Genomic DNA, 12,019 nt, shown 5'->3' with positions numbered 1-12,019 from the left:
TGAAAAATGTCATGGGGATTTTGATTGGCATTGCATTGAATCTATAAATGGCTTTTGGTGGGATGGTCATTTTCATAATATTAATTCTTCCAATCCATGAGCATGGGGGGTCCTTCCATCTTCTGATGTTTTCCTCAATTGCTTTCTTTAAAGATTTAAAATTTTCATTGTAGAGCTCTTCAATGTCTTTGGTCAGGTTTATTTGGAGATATTTTATTTTATTTATTTAAAAGCTACAGACTTTTGTAGATTAATTTTGTAACCTACCACTTTACTGAACATGTTAATAATTTCCAGGAGTGTTCTGGTGGAATTTTTGGTGTCTCTTAGATATAGTATCATATCATGTTCAAAAAGGGATAATTTGATCTTTTCCAATTATTACTCCTTTAATTTCCTGCTCTTGTCTTATTGCTCTTGCAAGAGTTTCAAGCACTATGTTAAAGAGGAGTGGAAATACTGGAGAGCCTTGCCTTGTTCCTGATTTTAATGAGAATGTTTCTAGTTTTTCTCCATTTAGAATGATGTTGGCTGTGGGTTTGTTTTATGTGGCTTTAATTATGTTGAGGTATGTTCTCTCCAGTCCAATTTCCTTTAGGACTTTGAATAAATGAATGTTGAATTTTGTCAAAGGCCTTCTCTGCATCTATTGAGATGACTATGCGGTTCTTGTCTTTGAGTCCACTTATGTGATTTATGACTTTTATTGACTTACGTATATTGAACCATCCCTGCATCTCTGGAATAAAGCCAACTTGATCATGGTGGATGATCTTTTTGATGTGTGTCTGTGTGCAGTTTGCAAGTATGTTGTTGAGAATTTTTGTATCTATGTTCATTAAGGATATGGGTCTATAGATTTTGTTTTTGGTTGTATCTTTACCTGGCTTTGGTATTAGAGTGAAGCCAGCTTCATAGACGGAATTTGGAATTTCTCCCTCCATTCCTATCTTTTTGAATTAAGTAAATAATTTTGGATGTAGATCTTGTTTAAATGTCTGGTAGAATTCTGCTGTAAATCCATCCTTTCCTGGACTTTTTGTAGTTGGGAGGTTTTATATTACTGTTTCAATTTCTTTATGTGTTGTGGGTCTATTTAAGCTGTTGATCTCTTCTTGGTTTAGTTTTGATGGTTCCCATGCTTTTAGATACTTCACCATTTCTTTTAGGTTTTCAAATTTAGTGGCGTGTAGGGTTTTAAAGTATTCCCTTATAATATTTTGGATCTTTTTGTGTCTGTTGTGATGTTTCCCCTTTCATCTCTGATTTTGTTGATTTGGAGGTGCTCTTTCTTTCTTTTGGTTAACTGGGCTAGTGGTCTGTCAGTCTTGTTTATCTTTTCAAAGAACCAGCTCTTAGATTGGTTGAGTCTTTGTATTATTTCCTTTGTTTCCATTACATTAATTTCTGCCCTGATTTTTGTTATTTCTTCTTGTCTGCTGGGTTTGGGTTTCATTTGTTGTTGCTTTTCAAGTGTCTTGAGTTGCAATATTAAGTCATTTATTTGTGTACTTTCTGATTTTTTAATGTAGGCACTTAAAGCTATAAACGTCCCTGTAAGGACTGCTTTCCATGTGTCCCAAAGGTTTTGTTGTGTTGTATTGTACTTTCATTAAGTTCCAAGAATACTTTTATTTCTTTCTTAATTTCTCTTTTGACCCATTAATCATTCAGGAGTGTGTTGTTTAATCTCCATGTGCTCATGTAGTAACTAAGGTTTCAGTAAAAATATATAAAGAGTTATAGCTAATGTATCAACATAATTTGAAACATAATAAATCTTCAAGAATTCTTACTATAATCACAATATAATTATTATAGTATCTTTGCCCATTTTGGTGAGATTTCTAATGGATTTTGACAGTAACTTTAACTTGATTAGAGCCCATAGCCTCAAGTGTAAGCCCAATGATTGAGAATTGTGACTTGGTAGCCAAAGGATACTTACGTGTTTTTGCAAATGAAGAGAAGGAACATTGTGTTTGTACAAAAGGACAAGACCATTTGATCCTCCTTTATCTGAACATGGTAGTGATGAATTACCATGTTCATATATAGTATCATAAAAAGCAAAATTCCTATGCATATGATTAGTTATATCTAGTTATATATCAATACCTGAAGTTCTTTTTATGGAGAGAAAATATAATTGTGGCCATCTTTTCTTCTCACTGGAACCTGAGCTTTACCCAAGAGGCAATGGGAGTATGTATTAATGACACAGGCCCTGGGCTCACAGAGCTATGTGTTTAAAACCAGACTGTGCTGTGTACTATCATGTGACCTAGACAGCATTATTTAACGTCTTGCTCATCCTTCTTATTTACTCATAAAGGTAAAATAGCATCTACTTTTAAAAGTTAATGTGAGAAATAGATGCCATAATAATAAAACATTTACTGCAGTGTATGAACAGCAATAATATGCATTTGCTGCAGTGAATGACACATGGTAGGGGTCAAAGTTAAGTACTGTTATTTATAATTCCCAACTTCATTTGTGCAGTCAGCTCCAACTTGCAATTCTTATCTTAACAGTTTGCTCTTATTTTCTGAGCAACGTAAGGAATCTTATTTCTCATCAGGAAAACTATTTTCAGTTTCTCTTGCATAGGAAGATCTTTCTTAGAACAGTGGCTGTAGTTTCTTGCCTATACAGACACACACACACACACACATGCACGCACGCACACATATACACACACACCATGCCTGTGCTTGTGATCAACCCTGGATCCTGTAGCCATGTGCATGCAAGCCACTGAGCCCTACCACCTCACACATGACTGTGACTGGCTTCTTTTTACAGCTGAGCACACACATACCATTAGCTCCATCCCTCATCTCTGTCCTCTTGGTCTTTTTCCATTGGGTCTAGAGATATGCTTAAGAACCGAAACAGCCTTCAGACCTCCCATAGTTCTGGCCACTAAGAATTGCACCATTGATGATACATAACTCGGCTGCCTGAGCCAATGAGACTAACTAGACTTGCAGTCCCCCACCACTCTGTAGTTGGTACCCTCCACCACTAGACTCAGTGCTGCCATGCAGTTCAGTACTTTCAACCCCACCAGTGTAGGTCTTTCTTTATTCAAGCTATTCCATCAGGCTAAGAAGATTTTACTACTTCTTCAATGCATAGGCGTTTCTGCAAAGATACAACGGTAGTGAAGAATCAGAGGGCACTACATCATTCAAAGAATATGATACGCCTCCTGTAACAGATTCAGAGAGCCACATACAATAAACTAGATAATTTAATGAAATCAGGGAAACAATATATGAACAAAATTAGAAGTCTAATGAAAGATAAACAAAAAGAACAACAGACTAGGGAGGTGGTTCAGTCAGCAAAAGTGCTCACCACAGAGGCACAAGAAGCTGAGTTCCATTCCCCAACATCCATGTGGTAAGCCAGGTGTGGTTATGCATACCTGTAACCTCACCACGAGGGAATGGAGATTGGTGGATATTGGAAACTTGCTGGCCAGACAGCCTAGCTGAAATGGCGAGCTTCCAGTTCAGTGAGAGACCCTATCTCAAGACAATAAGGCAGAGAACAATAAAGAGATCCAGCATGCTCCTCTGGCTTCCACATCAACACACAAGGGGGTGTATAACCTCACATTTTTTAAAGATTGACATCCAGATTTATTTTGCATAGGTGGGCAACTACCAGTCTTAAATGTATCAAAGCATAAAGCAAGTAGAGTCTAAACTGAGTCCAATTTGACTAAAGGCTAAGGTACTTTAGAGGAAGCCACTTGAGGATTATGAGAAGATTTAGGAAAGTGTGGACAAGAGTTGATGAAGAAAACCGATGACAGAAACTGGCCATTGGACAGAGAGGCAAGGTAGACAGATTCTCATGGTCCTTATGTCTTTTTTATATCTATAAGCAGCATTTTGATATTTAATCACAAAAGAACCAAGTAGCATTTTCTAAGACTAGCTCTACACAGAGTTTCTTATCTCTTTTATTCAATGAAATCTATGCTTATGCATGGGAATCCAGTTTTTTAGCATTCATTGTTGTGTAGTTGTGTATGTAATGATTTTCAGACATAATGATTCAAAAGCTATTGTTTACCTCAATGCTTCTGAAATGTGCTGTGACATTAACATGGCAAACCATTTAACTTTGGGGAACCCTTTGTAGGTGAGGGTCTTGTTTACTTAAAAATAACCTCTAGGTGAGGGTTATTTTCAATAGAATGCTTTCAGTTATAATCTAGTGCTTTTCCCCACACACGAGTTCTACCTTGTTTTACAAGCGAATAATTTCAAGGAAGAAAAACAAAGGGTGAAGTTAAGATTGAGACTTCACTCAAAACTGTCTGAATGATTACCAGGTGGCTGGGTGAACTTGGAAAAAAAGCACTTGATATCAATGAGAATTGGCAAAATGTTTTTAGTTCTTTATTCAATCCTTCTATCTATGTGACTTTGTAGTTCATCCTATGAAAAGGTGCTGCTTATTTCTTTACCTACCGTACGTGGCTTTGGCTCTGTAATTATTGCAGTTAAAAGACTAATGTTGGGCAACAGAAGAGTAGCTACATGGCACTTTCAAGCCCAAATTTCTCACTACATATATGTAAGAAATCACATGAAAGACGTGTCTCCAACTAACAATTGTCTACCCTCCAAGTGGGGGCCAGCCCTCTACTAGACGTATAAGCTCAGCAGTGTTTGAAGGTGCTCAACAGATACCCGAATAATCTCTTAGCTGAATCCGTTACAGCCATCATAAATTAACTAAATGATTGCTACTTAAAAATCACTAAGTGGATTTAAGAATCTTTGATATTCAGTAGCCTATTTTTAAGGTGACATAATTATATCTCAGAAGACTGTGATGAGAACATATGGCATGAAAAATATTAAGAACCTAACACTGTGGTTGGCATATAACATGTGTCTAATTAATCTCAGTTTCCTTAATACCCCTTTTGTCAATCCCACACCCTTTTTCACCCCTTTCCCTCCCTATAACTTTTCTCTTGATTCAAATAAGCATCTAGTCAGCCTTCTGAGTCATTTAATTGCCACATAGATAGCTAAGGGGCTGTGAATATGTAATTAAAATGATGAATGCTCAGCTCACATTAAAATAACAGGCATGGTGAGTGCTCCAGAACACACCTTGATTAAATCATTTGATCCGCGTGCTTTCTTGCTGGCTGCTGACCAAAGACAGAATGGAGCTGTGCAAGGTGACAGACAGGCCCTGCATGACTCAGAAATGGGTGGTCCTGGTAGGGTTTGTTGCATCATTCATATTAGTATTTGTAGCTCAGTGAATTATTGAAATTGGTTTGCAGCAACTTTTATTAATTTTCAAGGATTTTATAAACATATCTAATCTAACAAGCATATTTTTAAACTGGATTAAGACTAATTGATTTGGTTAATAAACGTGTTGGGAACCCACAAATATCACGAGTAAAGACATAGTATATACATAGACCTTCCAAATACAGGTCTCCTTATTCCTAGGTACTCTAGGATAATTAGTTTTCTTTGGAAGGGGAGATTGAAGTTCATTGATCTGGCATTATCTCAGATCAGTTGTTATATCTGTTATAATAACATAAGAAAGGTTGAATGTAACTGGGTTCTGTCTACTTTGGACTGAATTGCAATGAGGTCTAACAATGCCTCCAGGGGCTGAATACATGCTGCTCAATGACTGTACTGATAGCTGCATTGAACAATTAATCTGCCTGTACTGCTGATTGCCTGCTGTTTGGAATATTCTCAGATGCCTCAAATCTCTGATTTATTTTCATTCATCTACTTTTGTAATCATTTGTTTGCTGTCCATCAATTATCAAACAAATGTACCTCCAGTGTGCCAGACACATGGTCTTTGTGCTAGAGGAACTTCTGGTCCAATGACTGAAAGCAGAAATGTACACAAGCAGCTAGAACAAAGTGCTACATTAGCTAGTCATGGGAATGAGGAGTCGTGGGGATTAACCTGGGGAGCTTGTTTGGATCTTTGTGCCTATTGAAAATCTTCCACAGGTCTAGGAAGCACATCCTATAGCCAGTCTTTTTGTTTTCAGCAGTGGGCCTTTCTAATCTTGTGGCTTTGCCTGGGGTTCCTGAATTTCTGTCCTTTTGAGGTTCAGTTATGACTTTAAGGTTGTAAAAAACTTGGCCAAACTTAGGAAGAAGACACATATATAACCACAAAATGTGTTTATTTTATTTATGATTATTATGATTTATTTAAAATTTTATTTTTATTTTCTCTCTCTGTCTCTCTCTCTCTGTCTCTCTGTCTTTCTCTCTCTTTTTGATGTGTTCCTGTAGGTATGTATGTGAATGCAGGCTTCTGTGTACCACAATGAATATGTGGCAGAGGACAACTTTTAGGAGTCAGTTCTGTTTTGGCTGTGGGTTCCAGGAATCTAAGTCAGCTTGTCAGACTTGTACCCACCGAGCCATCTCATCTGCCTTGATTTCATTATATAAGGAATTCTCTTTGTGATAGTTACATTTTGTTATAGGTGATACTTATGGAAAGTGATTTTGTAATACTAGCACTTATATTTAAGAAGTGCCTTTTGCCAATATTTAGGAAGTCAGAAGCTATATTGGTCAGGACTATCATAGCCAAGTATTGCAAGCAGGGTGACTTGAACAAGAATCCACTTTCTTACAATTCTGGAGGCTGGAAGTTGAGTCAGCAGTCGTTCCTCCTTATATAAAGAAATCCAGTGTCTCTGTGCGGCTTCAAGGTAACTATTCATTTGGCTTTCCTTTTATCTGTTTTCTCTGTTCTAATCTAAGGGCACTAGTTGCTTTGGATTAGGGTACATCCAAACAACTTGATTTTAACTTACTCATTTCTTTAAAAACCATGGCTCCAAATGCAATCAGATTCTGCAGCACTAAGGACAATGGATTCAGCATACAAAATTTGAGAAAAATAACTTAGTTCATTATAGTTTTTCCAAAAGAATTTATTGAAATTTGAACATTCATCCTGAATAAATAATCATTTCACTTTTAACATAGCACATAAAATGGATCCAACTCCTTTAAAGCAAGGGGACCTGCTGTTTATGGCACTTAGTTTCTGTTTACATGTGGGCTCAATAGACTCAGATGTGAAGGAGAGAATTTTAAAGTCCTGGAGGACAGTGTGAAACAGTATGAAAGTCTCTGGGTTGCTGTGAGCATCTTCTTATTCATTTTCTTAGTTCAATCATAAAAGTTATAGCATATGATTTGAAAACAATTTCTTTCCTCAGTTGGCATTTAGCCAGCTTCTTTTTTTGTGTCTTGTCAGGAGCATTTGTCTTCTCCTTTCTTTGTTTTATGAGCTCTCAGCTTGATTTCGATCCTAGTAATGCATCTATTAGCTAATGGCATTTTTCTAGCTGCCTGCATCAGCGTGTGTGTGTGTGTGTGTGTGTGTGTGTGTGTGTGTGTGTGTGTATACATGTGCATGTGGTGGTGGGGAGGAGAGGGGGAGCACAAGAGAGAAAGGGCAGGAGCACACAAGAGAGCACATTTGCTTTGAATTAACATATGTCAACGCTTGCTATCCATCTGGAAATTCACAGAGAATAATCTAAGGGAAGAAAAAGAGGGCTTAATCATTGACTTTACTATACAGGATAAAGAATATTTGCTTTCATGGCCTTTTGATGTTTGAAATATGCTTATATTCTAATATTTGGAAGAAACTAGCAGAATTTAAGGGAAAAGTGGCTCTGATAAACACAAAGTGATCATGTGTGAAGAGTCAGCTAAGTCTTAGTGAAATATCAGTCCAACCACTTTCAGAGTTGTGTATGCCTGAACGTCTCATAGATGCATGTGCCACCCTTGAAACTTACCCCGATTATATTTTATATACAAAATAATATACTATATATATTTTTGGGGGGAGGGTCTTTTTGAGACAGGGTCTCCCTGTAGTCCTAGGTGTCCTGGAACTCACTATGTATACTAGGCTGGCCTTGAACTCACAGAGATCGACCTGCTTCTGCCTCCCGAGTGCTGGGATTATAGGTGTGCACCACCATGCCCAGCTCTATACAAAATATTTTTAAGAGAGGAGATACCATAGATCAGTGTTTTGTTCTTAACTCAAATAGGATATTGAAAGGAATTACCTTCTTTTGATAGCTGTACGCACAGTCTGCGGGACCTTCCTTCTATTGCTTTGTCATACATAGAAACTTGGAGATTTAAACTGCCTTCTCTTTATGCTCGTTGCATTGTATCAGCTGATGCCACTGAAATCCCAAATGATGTTGACCTCTCTCTGTATCTTACACTTCATTTGTAGACAGACTTCATAATTTTTTTCACATGTTACAACCTGTGATCCACATTGAAAGTCCCTTTACATGACATCAGCAATAGAGTACCTTGTGCTTATATCAATAATTATGGATTATTGCTTTTCAGGAGTTTCCATGAGCAAAGGAACAAAATGCTATTAATTTTATTTCATTAGTATTCAGAATATTGGCAAAGAAATTCCCTTTTCTTCAGAAATTTTTTCTATGCAGACACATAATATTTTACACTTTAAAATTCCTTCCTAGCTATAATTTGCAATGCCAAATAACATATTTTAGATGATCCATGATTATTGACATTTAGACACTAAATAGTATATAAATAAGTAACTGTACATTTGAAAACTCATAGCTTTGACATTGTAAATGACTTTGTTTCCCAGATTCTTAATACATCTAACTTGGGCAATTTAATATCAACTTTCACTTATAAATTCAAAACATCTTTAAACCCAGTTCCTCTCTTAGCAGAAGACCTAGTCCCCTTAGCAGGGGACTTTTGCAGATAATTTAGATAATGAGAGTGAGACTCATGAATGAGATTTGTCTTTCATAAAAGAGATCTTAGAGAACTCTCTAGTCTTTTTTTCTGCATGAAGAGACAGTGGACAGGCAGTTTAAAGCCACGAGAAGACCCACAGAAAAACTGACAATGCTGGTAGCCTAATCCGAAGCTTCCAATTTCAAGACTGTGATAGTCAATTCATTTTTTGTATCTTGTTACAACATTCCAAGCTCAATCAAATAGATACTAAGGTGGAGTATAAACATTGTGATAGGGGAAGAAGACTATGGTTACATATGAGCATCCTAAGTCTAGCCTAGGAAAGGGAAGACTTTGGAACTAAAGAAGTATGTCAGGTAACATATTTGGCCTGGTGACTATGATCAAATTAATTTAGTAAGAACTGATCTTATTCACAAAATGTTTGTAATTCAGTACCTTAGGTTTTTGCTTAGGAATATGTACACTTGTAACAGCAGCTGTAACTCATGCAAAAGTTCTCTCCATTGAAGTTTAGACAGAGCTAAAAGAGTGATAAATATGCTCAGTAAGGGTTCATTCACAGGAAGGACTGAACAACTGATCAGTGATGTTCACTATTTGCTTAAAGAAAGTGGGTCAACGGTAGAATCCCCCTGAATATGTGTCTCGGTATCGTCATTCTTCTCCATCAGTCACCATAACCTAGAACAATGTTTCCTTGGATTAAGAGTTTTCTTTTCCTTTTTTTGGTCTCCTTTTACTCTGTTCTCTTTCATTTTCCCCTCAGAAAGATTTCTAAATGGTAGATCGTATCAACCATTTCTTTGTTAGCTGTCATTTGCTATTCAGTATGCAGCTAAAGAAAAGCTCCTGTCTGGCCTTTGAGGTCTTGGAGGACTTATGCTCTGTTTACCCCTTTGTCAGCCAAGAGCCTCTGTTGTCACAGGTCTCTCTGCATGTCTGCTCTGTTTTCTTCATAGCATAGCGATCAGGCTTTCCAAAGAAACATCATAAGCAGTAAAGCTAGAAGCTGTAGAGATGTTTTAAAGGCTAGCTCCAGAAGTTATATGTAGCATGACTTCCAACATATTTTATTGTTCAAAACAGATTACAGGGCCAGCACATCTTCAAGGAGAAAGGCCCAGGATTTTACCTGATGATGTCAAATGACAAGGTTCTATTGTAATGAACATACGAAGTAGAAGATATTGCTGGGGCCATCTCTGCAAACATAACCCACATTAATCTAAAAGCTTACTTTTTGGCCTTGAATGCAGAAGACAACCAAAACTTCTTCACAATAATCTCTTCCATCAAGAAAGACTTGAAACCCACTATGTTTATTTTCTTTACAATTTGTCCTTCAATTCTGTCCTTCCAAGAACGTTTGATTAAATCTTATTTTGCAACTTGAATTAGTTTTTTTTATTTTTTTAATTTAAAATTTTATTTTTTGAGAATTTTATACATGACCACACTATATTTACATCACTTCCACCCCTCCCTGTGCCCCCTGCAACTCCTCCTGTGACTCCCCTCCATTTCCCTCTGGAATTCATAATCTCTTCTTCCGTAATTATTACTTTTCCCCCCCACATCACACACACGCACACACACACACACACACACACACTCAGACACACACACACACACACACACACACACATATATACCTACTAAATCCATTTAGTGTTGTTTGGTATATACATGTGTTTAGGGTTGACCACTTGGGAGTGGATGACCTATCAGAGTGCTCATTGCTGGAGAAAGCTGATTCTTTTTTTTTAGGAAAATTAAATTTTTATTGAGTTTTTAATGCATTTTGTATAATACATCTTAATCAAATTTAGACTCCCTCCTTCCTTCCTGCCTCCCATAGCTCCCCACTAGATTTCAGATATTCTGTCATATATGTTAAATCCTATCTGGTCAAGCATTTGTATCCAGGGTTGGTGAGTGAACATAAGGAAACAGAGGCTTTCAAGGCCTCTGGAAACTTGCTCATGAACTTGCAACAATAGTGACAACATATACAAGACCCATGCCAACTCAATCAGACAAATACCCAGCATGGAATGAGGGACATGGGCAGCAGGCTCCAACCCTAGCCAAGGAACTATTGGCAACTGATTGCTGCTAGGTGAGGGAGAATAGATCTTTAAGAGAGTGATTCCAGATAGGTTGACAAGACTCCAGTGGATGAATGTGCACTTAATCCCTCAATAGCCACTTACTGCCTGTAGCTCTTGATCTAGGGTGAGGCCTTGTGAAATCTCCCACATCCACTTTGGCATGTCAACTGGTGTGGCCATTATGCAGGTCTTGTTTAGGAAAAAATATTGTTGAGATTTCATGGGTACAGCTTTCTGTCACATCTCAAAGACACTTTTGAACAGCAGATGTCCTGGTTCTCCAGATTTTCGATCCTTCCACCACCACCCCACCCCTGTCACACCCTTCTGTGATGTTCTCCTAGTCTTAGGTACAGGGGTTATGTTATATATGTACCAACTGGGGCCTGGTCACTTGCTCTCTGCCTTTTGACCAGTTGTAGATGTCTGTAGAACATCTGTCTACTACCAAAAAATTATCTGGAGAGATGGCTTAGTGGTTGAGAGCACTGGCTGCTCTTGCAGAGGACCCAGGTTCATTTCTCAGCACACACATGGTATCTATACTCCAGTCCAGGGGATCTGACATTCTCTCCTGACCTCCATTGGCATTGTACAACATGAGTGCACTTGTATATATGCAGGCAATATAGTCATACACAAAAATAAAAATGATAAAATATTTTTTTCAAAAGAAGCTTATTTGATGAGGTATGAGAGCTACCCTTATCTGTGGGTATAAAGATAACATTTAGAATACAGTTGGAAGATATATTGATTTTGGAAAATAGCAATAGTAGGTTCTCCTCTAGGGTCTATGATCTTTTCGGTCATAGATAGTTTGCTAGGTTTATAGTACCAAGCATGAGTTTCCTCCTGTTGAGTGGGCCTTAATTCCAATTAGATAGCTTTTGGTTAACCCCAGTGTAAAAGTGTTGCTATTATACCATTAGAGATACCTTTTTAATTTAAATTTTTTATGTTTTGAGAATTTTATGTGAATACTGTATTTGCATAATTTCTACTCCTCCCTATATTTCTCCTGTGTCCTCCACCATTCACTCTCAGATTTATGACATCTTTTAATTGTTA

Source organism: Nannospalax galili, unplaced genomic scaffold (genome assembly GCF_000622305.1).
Source record: "Nannospalax galili isolate Female #2095 unplaced genomic scaffold, S.galili_v1.0 scaffold433, whole genome shotgun sequence".
Taxonomy (NCBI): domain Eukaryota; kingdom Metazoa; phylum Chordata; class Mammalia; order Rodentia; family Spalacidae; genus Nannospalax; species Nannospalax galili.
Note: the sequence above shows the minus strand (reverse complement) of the source record.